This window comes from Triticum aestivum, chromosome 1A, assembly GCF_018294505.1.
Source record: "Triticum aestivum cultivar Chinese Spring chromosome 1A, IWGSC CS RefSeq v2.1, whole genome shotgun sequence".
Classification (NCBI taxonomy): domain Eukaryota; kingdom Viridiplantae; phylum Streptophyta; class Magnoliopsida; order Poales; family Poaceae; genus Triticum; species Triticum aestivum.
The window spans coordinates 304,589,878-304,600,829 of record NC_057794.1 but is presented as its reverse complement, the minus strand read 5'-3'; the positions used below and the strand labels follow the sequence as shown (position 1 = coordinate 304,600,829).

At 42.1% G+C, this 10,952-nt stretch overlaps 1 long non-coding RNA gene across 1 annotated transcript; it reads right to left on the bottom strand.

Moving 5' to 3' along the window:
- Window positions 1-1,659: 1,659 nt before the first annotated feature.
- LOC123121531 (uncharacterized) lies at window positions 1,660-2,771 on the bottom strand. The gene is made up of 3 exons (XR_006459781.1): window positions 2,319-2,771; window positions 2,054-2,117; window positions 1,660-1,954 (listed from the first exon to the last, which is right to left on the bottom strand). It is a non-coding gene; the product is annotated as an uncharacterized lncRNA (long non-coding RNA).
- Window positions 2,772-10,952: the final 8,181 nt, after the last annotated feature.

Here is a 10,952-nt window from a genome sequence, read left to right as displayed (position 1 = left end):
AGGGTCATCTTTATTTTAACCCCCCCCCCCCCGGGCCAGTGCTCCTCTAAGTGTTGGTCCGAACTGAGCTGCCTGCGGGGCCACCTCGGGGAAACTTGAGGGTTGGTTTTACTCGTAGCTAGTCTCATCCGGTGTTGCCCTGAGAACGAGATACGTGCGACTCCTATCGGGATTTGTCGACACATCAGGTGGCTTTGCTGGTCTTGTTTTACCATTGTCGAGATGTCTTGTAACCGGAATTCCGAGTCTGATCGGGTCGTCCTGAGAGAAGGAATATCCTTCGTTGACCGTGAGAGCTTGTGATGGCTAAGTTGGGACACCCCTGCAGGGTTTTGAATTTTCGAAAGTCGTGCCCGCGGTTATGGGCAGATGGGAATTTTTTAATGTCGGTTGTAGAAAACTTGACACTTGACTTAATTAAAATACATTAACAGCGTGTGTAGCCGTGATGGTCTCTTTTCGGCGAAGTCCGGGAGGAGAACACGGTCTCGTGTTATGCTTGAACGTAAGTAGTTCTAGGATCACGTCTTGATCTGTGTAGCTTCTCGACCGTGCTTTGCCTTCTCTTCTCGCTCTCTTTTGCGTAAGTTAGTCATCATATATGCTAGTGCTTGCTGCAGCTCCATCTCACATACCTTTTCCTACCCATAAGCTTAAATAGTCTTGATCGCGAGGGTGTGAGATTGCTGAGTCCCCGTGACTCGGAGATTACTTCCAAACCAGATGCAGGGGTCGATGATGCCATTCCAGGAGATGCGACTGAATTCAAGTGGGAGTTCGACGAGGACTCAGGATGTTACTACGTTTCCTTTCCAGACGATTAGTAGTGGAGCCTAGTTGGGGCGATCGGGGATCTTATGCATTTGGGGTTGTCTTTATTTTGGTTCCGAAGCTGGACCTTGATTGTATCTGAATGATGTAATGCTATATTTATATATTGTGTGAAGTGACGATTGTAAGTTAACTTTGTACCTCTTTTTTATTCAGTACATGGGATGTGTAAAGATTACCCCTCTTGCGACATGCCTACAATGCGGTTATGCCTCTAAGTCGTGCTCCGACACGTGGGAGATATAGCCGCATCGTGGGTGTTACATATGCCTATGCTTTCAATATGTGATGTAAAATTCGAAACAATGTGTTTTTTTAATTTAACATGAAAATATACAATGATAGATATATGTGAGCTTAAAAACGTATTACTAACCTTTCTTAAAAAACACGCAACATGTTTTTCTATAGTTTCTTCCGCGTCAACAATACTGAAGGTGGGGAAAAATTCTAATAAGTATACTTGAAAAAATATAAATGTATTTGTTTTCAACGTGCTCTGCACATGCACAATTACCGACGTTGAGATGGGAGGGAGTCCAAAAACAAGAGAGCAAGAGACGGAATCAAGGCCAGTGTTTAAGGGAGCATTCCAATAATACACCTTCTGAACTGCTTTGTCTGCAGATGTTTTTTCAACATCAGATTATCAGCTTTTCCATCCTTCAGTTCCACGCTGCAATGCAGTTATTTTGCATATTTTATATAAAATACCAGGATGGCAAGAAAATCTAACATTACTTTTATCAAATACACATTTCAAGTATCCTTGCTTCAACACAACGGACTCCAGTTCTCTTTCTCTGATAAAACTTACTTGCATTCCCTTAGTACTTATCCAGAGTTTTGAGTTGCAGGAGCAGCCATATGTAACAATAATCAGCTATTTTATACTTCCTCCGTCTCAAAATTCTTGTTTTAAATTTGTCTAGATACGAATATATCTAACACTAAAACATAACTTTTTTTTGAGCGGTACTAAAACGTAACTAGATATATCTGTATTTAGACAAATTTAAAACATGAATTTTGGGACGGAGGGATTACCTTGGCACATCTTGGACAGCTAGTTACGATGAAGTCTACCTTTATTTATTTTCTTGAAATCACAGCTCAAATATTTCTGCAGAATTTGGAGCACACAAATACATGACATGACAACACACCTGCAAATAATTTAAAGAGCAAAGATGTGTGGATGAAAACGATATACAATGTTCACCTTGATTTTGCTGAGCAGACTGCTTCATTTACGCCAGCCTTCCTTCCCATTTTTATTGCTCCCACTGCATACAAAGAGTGGAAAAGGACAGTATGATCAAGTCGACTTTAACATCTTGGTCTTTTTTCTGCCTAACTATTGGCATTTATACATCACTAGAGTTGACTCCACTTTCCCCCAAACAATCCTGCTCTGTTCTTTCTAATCAAGTCAACTTCCAATCAATTTACTAATCTAGGTTTTCGTATTAGTACAGTATTGCTACCTTTTGGCTGCAACTATTCAAGGATTACTCCTGCTGCTCGATGCGGCAGTAAGCTGGCCTGCAAGCTGAGGCGAGCGGCAGCCCTGGACGCAAGCGCGTTGAAGCGCTGTGCCGCCACCTCATCCTCTCGCGGGCCTCAGATGGTTAGGTGCTCCCTCCCGCTGCCCGGCAAGAAGAGCATGAATCCGGCCGGATCTAAGCCGGCTGCAAGCCTGCAACGGTTCAGCCCAGATCCATGGGTCCTTCCCGCCTTCCCGGTGAAAGAGAGGAGCGGGAGAACGCGTCGGCGGCTTGGAGCGGGAGGGACGGCAGGAAGGCACTTACGGCAACTCTAATCCATCCCCAGAAAATCTCAAGGTCCCATGATAGCTGCCGTTTTCAACTGAAGCTGGACAGATAGCCTCCCTTCGGATTGACAATTTAAACGGAATCCCACCTCCGGGAGATAAAGATTAAGAATGCAACTGATGCATCTGTGAAGTACATAAAAGAAACAATTTTGACGTCGGCTTGGTATATTTGGTGGAGAAGAAGACAGACGGTTCATGCAGAAAGTTTGCAGTCCTTGTCACATGCAGCGCTATCAGTTCAAGTTTTAGTGTCAAATTTTGTTAAAGCATCAGGTAAAGAGTCCCAACCAAAGTTGAGTATCTGAAGAGGGCGACCACTGAATTTATCTCTGTAAATGTTGATGCGAAGTTTGATATTGACTTGGGCTCTGGAGCTACTGGCGTGGTGATTAGAGATGATAAGGGAAGATTTCTAGCAGCAGGCTCCCAGATCATTCCCTTCGCGATAGATGCGGCAACTACTGAAGCACAATCAGTTTTGGACGGAATTCATCTTGCAAACCAACTTGGGTGTCAGAAATTGGTAATCCAATCAGATTGTTCAGAAATTATTAATATTCTTCAGAATGGGGGGTTTTCTGCGACAACTGCAGCGCCAATATTCGAGGACATATGTATACAGGCAAGCTCATTCGGCAACATTCAGTTCACATATTGTCCAAAGGAAACGAACCGTGTCGCACATACGCTAGCCCAGGAGTGTAATTCAGAGAAGTGTTTTTGGGCCGATGACCCCCCTAGCTTTATTTTATTGTTGTTAATTAACGATGTTAGTGTGATTTAATTTAATAAAACAAGCCATAATGGCATTAAAAAAGATTAAGTTTTAGAGCATCTCCGATAAAGTAGATGATGTAAAATACATTTTATCAAATAAAGAAAACTGTTTCCTTTCAACCAGCGGATCGGCGCGTTGATTGTGTTGGTGACCGTTTGATCAACACTTGATCGTGCGGCGCACAACATCCTCCAAACCGCATTCGTGTTTTGCAATATTGGTCGTGTTGCAAAACAGCCGAGCACAACATAGTTCGTGTTACGGATCTTCCATCAGTGTGCCACGCGTCCCACGGATAACCACATGACTTGTGTTGCAACAAGACTTATGTTGCAAAACAATGCAACAAGACCTTTATTACAAAAAAAAACTGCAACTTCACCTATATTGCAAAAAAATCTGCAACATGATCCTATGTTGCAATGATAAAAGGTGACGCTTGGCCACTCAATCTGTTAATCTTTTAAAAAAATCCGCCGACCGACGCATAGTAACGACCATCAAATAGTGCTTCATGTATAATTTTCATCATCAAAAATATTTTTTCAGAACACACGTTAGAATTGCGCGTCACCTTATTAAGAAAGAAGAATAGAGTTGAGGCATTACAACTAGCGTGTGGTCCAGGCGAAAGAAGCCCCGGGCCACACACTCCACCGAACACATCTATTATAAACTATTCACTGATGCCCACCCTACCGTGGTTAGCCTGCCTCCACTGCCGCACCAATTGCCAAACTCACTACTCATCCCAAATTTGCTCCTTGTTCTTGACACCTTGCCGAACACTTCGGGTTTTTTCTTTCCAAATGGAGTGCATGACGAGGATGACGAGGGCGTTCACTTCTTTCGTTCGAGCATCTGGCACCGCATCGCTCGTTGTCGTCCACCACCTGAGGTTGAGTCGTAGGAGTGAAGTTCTCCCATCCTTTCACCTACAGCACGTCAAACCAGACCGCGCACACAAACAAGCACTGCACCAGCAAGTGATCCAAGGTCTCGCGCTCTTGTAAGCAAGTGAGGGTTTTTCTACAAAACCTCCAACTTAAACAAATGATGTAAAATAGGGCACTAGTGCTTCAATAGAAGATGTAAAATAGGATAGTCGCACGATAGTTGCTCCATATTTTTGTTTCCTCGAAATGCATATGTATTTAACAAAAGTATAAAGTCGAACAGACTTTGTAAGATCATCTCACACATAATCAATAATATGTCAAATTCAACATCAACTCCACATAGCAAAATAACAACAGTGCATCATATCAACATAGTTCATGATCCAATAAACAAAAGTACACATAAACATAAAGACAAATATAGTCTCTCAACTTTCACTTTCTCTTTTGTCATTTGTCATATTGTGAACATTGGCTTCTTTATCGTTGTTGTCACGCGATGATTTATCGATGCCACCATCTCCACCGAAGCCACCTCCCATGTCACCCATGTTATCATCATAGCCACATCCCATGGCACTCATGTTACCACCAAAGTCATCTCCCATGGCAGCCATCATACCGCCAAAGCCATTTGTAGGATCAAAAGTATGTCTAGAGGGGGGGGGTGATTAGACTACTTGACTAAATAAAAATCTAGCATTTTTCCAATTTTAAGTCTTGGCAGATTTTAGCAACTTATCACAAATCAAGCAATCAACCTACACATGCAATTCTAAGAGTATATCAGCGGAATGTAAATCATTTGCATATGAAGGTAAAGGGAGGAGTTTGAGGGGAGCAAACGCAATGTAGACACGGAGATTTTTGACGTGGTTCCGATAGGTGGTGCTATCGTACATCCACGTTGATGGAGACTTCAACCCACGAAGGGTAACGGCTAGGCGAGTCCATGGAGGGCTTCACACACGAAGGGTCCATGAAGAAGCAACCTTGTCTATCCCGCCATGGCCATCGCCCACGAAGGACTTGCCTCACTTGGGTAGATCTTCACGAAGTAGGCGATCTCCTTGCCCTTACAAACTCCTTGGTTCAACTCCACAATCCTGACGGAGGCTCCCAAGTGACACCTAACCAATCTAGGAGACACCACTCTCCAAAAGGTAATAGATAGTGTGTTGATGATGAACTCCTTGCGCTTGTGCTTCAAATGATAGTCTTCCCAACACTCAACTCTCTCTCACACAGATTTGGATATGGTGGAAAGATGATTTGAGTGGAAAGCAACTTGGGGAAGGCTAGAGATCAAGATTCCTGTGGTTGGATTGGAATGCCTTGGTCTCAACACATGATTAGGTGGTTCTCTCTCAGAAAATGAGTAGTGGAAGTGTAGGCACGTTCTGATGGCTCTCTCCACGAATAGAGGAAGGGTGGAGGGGTATATATAGCCTCCACACAAAATCTAACCGTTACACATAATTTACCAAACCCGGTGGGACCGAATAGTGAAACTCGGTTAGACCGATTTAGTTCAAAATGTGAATGTTAGGCATTTCGGTGGGACCGACATGATCAACTCAGTGGGATCGATTTTGTTAGGGTTAGGGCATAACTTGATCTCGGTGAGACCGATCACATGAACTCGGTGAGACCGATTTCAGTAATAGGCAAACAGAGAGTTGGTCAGGCAAACTCGATGGGACCAATCGCTCGTTTCGGTGAGACTGAAACGTTACGAAAAGGAAACAGAGAGTTTACATTGCGAACTCGGTGGGACCGGTCGCTCATCTCGGTTAGACCAAAACGTTATGAAGGGAAATAGAGAGTTTGCAATCCCATCTCGGTGAGACCGAGATCCCTATGGTGAGACCAAACTAATTAGGGTTTCTGGCTATGGCTATGTCAAGTGAACTCGGTGGCGCCGGATAGATCAAACCGGTGGGGCCGAGTTTGACTTTTGATTTGGGACAAATGTGGAAATGAGAAAGTGGTTGAGGGCTTTTGGAGCATATCACTAAGCATTTTGAGCAAGCAAGCCATTAAGCAACACCTCATCCCCTTTTAATAGTATTTGTTTTTCATATGGACTCAATGTGATCTTGGATCACTAAAATAAAAATGTAGAGTCTTGAGCTTGTGCCAATATGTGTCCTTAGCATTTTGAGGGGTCCACATCTCTAGTCCATGCCATGCCAATCATTGAACTTTCTGAAAAAATTATCTTGAATGGATATTAGTTCAATGAGCTATATGTTGTTAAGACTTACCAAAACCACCCAGGGATTAGTTGCACTTTCAATCTCTCCCTTTTTGGTAATTGATGACAACATATAGATCAAAGCTTCGACAAATGATAAAAAGATTGAAATACATCGTCGCTTTGAGAAATATGTGATAAGCAAGAGCTCCCCCTAAATTTGTGCATTATTTAAAATTTGCTTTTGAATGCAAATGCATAATCGATTAGGATCATGGGTTACTCTTCCATGTCACATAAATCTTGGTGGAGCGCTCGAAATGACAGAATGTGAAATATGCACTCATCACCAAGGCAAAATGAATGATCATACATGAGAGATAGGGAATATCATCATCCAGGCACAAGCATTAAAGTATGATATGATCAAACACATGACCATACAAGTATCTCTCACACACAACCATAGAGTATCATCCAAGCAAGCAAACAAATAAGTAGCAAATAAGAAGCAAAGCTCTCTCTCTCTCTCTCAAAGTCTATGATCTATACGCTTTCTCCCCCTTTGGCAACAAGTTACCAAAAAGCTTGAAAATGCATAGTGTTATGCGGCTCTCTAAGCTTGATCTTCGGGAGCTTTGGAGTGTGAAGTTGGCGTTTAGAGGAGTCCTGCAACAAATGCATCTGTAGAGGTTGTAGGAGCTGGAGGAGTTGCCACTGGAGGAGCAACTAAAGTTGTGGCTGCAGGAGCTGAAGTTGTAGCTCTAGTATCTGTCACTGGCACTGCTGCAGACCTTTGCCTCCTGGGCACCCTTTGATATGCATCAGTAGTAGTCTTGTCACTCCCGTCCTCAAGATCTTCTTGGATCTTCTTCACTGATGTCTGAATCTCTGTCAGCTTGACATCCAAATCATGAAGTTTTGTCTCAAAAAAATCTCTCAAGACTCTCTTGATTCTGAGTCAGGTTGGCCATACCTTTCTCAATCCTCAAAGTAGCCCGAATGAGATAGCCCAGTTGGTCTTGTTTGGACTTGAGAAAAACTTGTGAAGCTTCTTCTGTACTTGGTATCTTGGCCGCCTTCTCTGCTTTTGCTTTTGCTCTCTTCTCCTGAGCATCTACTGAAGTAGGATCTGTAGCATCCATGACAACTGTGTTCTCCTCAAAACCAGGCCACAAGGGAAGGTGTTCTTTGTCCAACAAATATATGCCTTTGCCCATCTTGGAGTTGAGCGTCTGAATGTGTGGAGCATACCCACATGATCTCTTCTGATCAGCAGCAGTCCTCTTGATTGTCCCTACAATCAGTGTCATCACTTTGAACTTTTATGGCACATCAAACATATGCAGCAAATTGATGGAATGCACTCTTATCATCCTGTCATCTCCAGACTTGGGCAACAATGTGTGCCTGAGGATAGTATTGATTGTGGGCAGTCCTGACAGAAGATAATAGACAAAGCCAAACTTGTGATGTTCCAAAGCTGCATCTGGAATCTCTTTGTATAGATGTGCCATGGAGTTGTGTACTTTTCTTGGTTTGGCATACACATCAGTATCATCATCATTCTCTTCAGGGGCATTGATAAGCTTGGCCCATGATACGTCTCCAATATATCTACTTTTCCAAACACTTTTGTCCTTATTTTAGACTCTAACTTGCATGATTTGAATGGAACTAACCTGGACTGATGATGTTTTCAGCAGAATTATCATGGTGTTATTTATGTGCAAGAGCAAACGTTCTCGGAATGACCTGAAACTTCACGGAGCCACTTTTCAGAAAATAAGAAAAATATCTGCCAAAGATGAAGGCCAGAGGGCCCACCACCTTGCCACGAGGGTGGGGGCGCGCCCCCTACCTCGTGGGCCCCCTGTTGCGTCTCCGACTCCAACTCCAACTCCATATATTGAGTTTCGGGGAGAAAAAATCAGAGAGAAGAAATCATCGCGTTTTATGATACAGAGCCGCCGCCAAGCCCTAAAACCTCTCGGGAGGGCTGATCTGGAGTCTGTTCGGGGCTCCGGAGAGGGGAACCCATCGCCGTCATCATCATCAACCATCCTCCATCACCAATTTCATGATGCTCACCGCCGTGCGTGAGTAATTCCATCGTAGGCTTGCTAGACGGTGATGGGTTGGATGGGAACTATCATGTAATCGAGTTAGTTTTGTTAGGGTTTGATCCCTAGTATCCACTATGTTCTGAGATGGATGTTGCTATGACTTTTCTATGCTTAATGCTTGTCACTAGGGCCCGAGTGCCATGATTTCAGATCTGAACCTATTATATTTTCATCAATATATGAGTGTTCTTGATCCTATCTTGCAAGTCTATAGTCACCTATTATGTGTTATGATCCGTTAACCCCGAAGTGACAATAATCGGGATACTTACCGGTGATGACCGTAGTTTGAGCAGTTCATGTATTCACTATGTGTTATGCTTTGTTCCGGTTCTCTATTAAAAGGAGGCCTTAATATCCCTTAGTTTCTGTAAGGACCCCGCTGCCACGGGAGGGCAGGACAAAAGATGTCATGTAAGTTCTTTTCCATAAGTACGTATGACTATGTTCGGAATACATGCCTACATTATATCAATGAACTGGAGCTAGTTCTGTGTCACCCTAGGTTATGACTGTTACATGATGAACAACATCCGGCATAATTCTCCATCATCGATCCGTTTCCTACGAGCTTCCCATATATTGTTCTTCGCTTGTTTACTTTCCCGTTGCTATTGCTATCATCACTACAAAATACCAAAAACATTACTTTTACTATTATTACCTTTTGCTACCGTTACCACTACTATCATATTACTTTGCTACTAAACACTTTGCTGCAGATATTAAGTTTCCAGGTGTGGTTGAATTGAAAACTCAGCTGCTAATACTTGAGAATATTCTTTGGCTCCCCTTGTGTCGAATCAACAAATTTGGGTTGAATACTCTACCCTCGAAAATTCTTTGGCTCCCCTTGCGTCATTGCCGGGGAGCATAACTCTATTCTTTGAGTCACTTGGGATATATATCTGCTTATCATTATGAAGAACTTAAGAGATCCAAAAACCAAGATCTATCCCTCAACCACGAGGGGAGGTAAGGAACTGCCATCTAGCTCTGCACTTGATTCACCTTCTGTTATGAGTAAGTTTGCGACACTACACCTACTTCTGCTATTCGTTCTGATATGTCACATGTTATTGATGATGCCACTTCTGCTATGCATGATACTTATGATGAAACTACCTCTATGCCTGATACTACTATGCCACTTAGTGATTTTCTTGATGAACAACTTGCTAGAGCTAGAGAAATTGAAAATATTGGATCTGATGATACTGATGAAAGTGATGATGAAGAATCACTTGTTATTCCTAAGGGTTATGTCTTTGATCAAGAAGCTTCTTTAGCTATTTTAGCGTGCCAAAATAGAACTGAACTCAAAAGATTATTAGCTAAATGGAGTAAGCAATCTTTAAATGCTAGAATGAAACCTGACCCTGCTTTTGCTACTTTACCTATCTTTGTTACTGATAAAGATTATGAATTCTCAGTTGATCCTGATATAATTACTTTGGTTGAATATGATCCTTTTCATGGTTATGAATCTGAAACTATTGTGGCACATCTTACTAAATTAAATGATATAGATACCCTGTTTACTAAAGATGAGAGAACTCGCTACTTTTACATCCTTAAAATATTTCCGTTCTCATTAAAGGTGATGCTAAGATATGGTTTAATTCTCTTGATCCTGGTTGTGTGCGTAGTCCCCAGGATATGATTTATTACTTCTCTGCTAAATATTTCCCTGCTCATAAGAAACAAGCTGCTTTAAGGGATACATATAATTTTGTGCAAATTGAAGAAGAGAGTCTCCCACAAGCTTGGAGGAGGCTTCTCCAATTACTTAATGCTTTGCCTGATCATCCTCTTAAGAAAAATGAAATACTTGATATCTTTTATAATGGACTAACCGATGCTTCCAGAGATTACCTGGATAGTTGTGTTGGTTCTGTTTTCAGGGAAAGAACACCGGATGAAGATGAAATTCTATTGAATAATATGTTGACAAATGAAAATAATTGGACACCTCCGGAGCCAATTCCCGAGCCTATTCCTAAACCAACTCCGAAGAAGAGGGGTATTCTATTTTTCAGTCCTGAAGATATGCAAGAGACAAAGAAATCTATGAAAGAAAAAGGTATTAAAGCTGAAGACGTTAAGAATTTACCTCCTATTGAAGAAATACATGGTCTTAATTTACCGCCTGTTAAAGAAACATATAATCTTAATCCTTTACCTATTGAATAAACTCATGGTCTTGATAACCCGACACAGGTAGTAAAGGTAAATTCTCTCTATAGATATGATAAAGCTGTAATCCCGTTTACTAAATTTGCTA